Genomic DNA, 1,242 nt, shown 5'->3' on the forward strand with positions numbered 1-1,242 from the left:
ATGCTGACTGACTGGAAGGTTGAACACAAGAAAGTATTTTCTCGGGAGATTGTTCTCCATCAGGGAACCTCTGCCTAATCCTTTTCTGTTCAGGTTCTTGCCTTGTAGGGGTTGGTGTGATGCTGCGATGTATTCAAATGCTATATATCAGCCCCCGAGATCTGGTCCCCCCACCCCCGCTTGAGGAGATTCTCAGGGGTGAGGAGATCCTTACATATATCAGCTTTTGTTGTGTAAACCTTGCCCTTCCTCGAAGGTTAATAGAGATGCCTACAATCTGGGCTGGGAAGAAGAGAGGGGTTGAACAAAGCTTTCTTCTTCTTCTTCTTCTTTTTCTTCTTCTTCTTCTTCTTCTTCTTCTTCTTCTTCTTCTTCTTCTTCTTCTTCTTCTTCTTCTTCTTCTTCTTCTTCTTCCTCTTCTTCTTCTTCTTCTTTCCTTCTTCTTCTTTTTATGGTGAAAAAAATGTATATTTAGAATTAGCCATCTGGACTCACTTTAGATGATCCCAATCTTGTTGGCAACATTTAGAGCATCATAGTTAGGAGGCAAACGAACAAAAGCCTTCTTCTCTCTGCCAGGCCTTTTCAGGGCATTGACTTTGGCCACATCAATGTCACAGAGTTTCTTCATGGCCTGTTTGACCTGGTGCGTGTGGCCTTGACATCCACAATGAATACAAGCATGTTGTTGTCCTCTATTTTCTTCACGGCTGACTCAATGGTTGGTGGGAATTTGATGATGGCATAGTGGTCAAGCTTGTTTCTCCTGGGTGTACTCTTTTGGGATATTTTGGCTGCCTCCGGAGCCGCAGCGTCTTGGGCCACCAGAAAATGGGTGACGTTCGGGTCTTCTTCTTTTTGTGGCTGTGGACGCCTTTCAGCACTGCCTTCTTAGCTTTCAAGGCCTTCGCTTTGGCTTCAGCTTTGGGAGGGGCAGGAGCTTCCTTCTTCGCTCTCAGCGCCATCTTGGCGAAAAGGCAGTTTTGGAGTCTTAGGAGAGACCATGAGGGAGAGAGGAGGAAGAAAGAAAAAGTCGCCATGGTGTATGTGGATTGTGAACTCATGGCCACGAGTAGGCCATGGTGGAGTAGGAACAGACCAGGTAGAACATGGCAAGTGATATCTTGGGGGTATTGACAGGGAAGCAGATAAAATCTAGTGATCTTAAGGCCTATTATAAATTTAAAAGCATTTGTGTCTTCTATTTGGAAACTTTATGGTCTAAGTGAGGTAACTGCCCCT

The 1,242-nt window shown here is 45.1% G+C and overlaps 1 pseudogene; it reads right to left on the reverse strand.

Annotated features, from left to right (window-relative positions):
* Positions 1 to 492: 492 nt before the first annotated feature.
* LOC116894626 lies at positions 493 to 965 on the reverse strand (annotated as a pseudogene).
* Positions 966 to 1,242: the final 277 nt, after the last annotated feature.

The sequence above is a fragment of the Rattus rattus genome, chromosome 2, assembly GCF_011064425.1.
Source record: "Rattus rattus isolate New Zealand chromosome 2, Rrattus_CSIRO_v1, whole genome shotgun sequence".
In the NCBI taxonomy this organism is placed as follows: domain Eukaryota; kingdom Metazoa; phylum Chordata; class Mammalia; order Rodentia; family Muridae; genus Rattus; species Rattus rattus.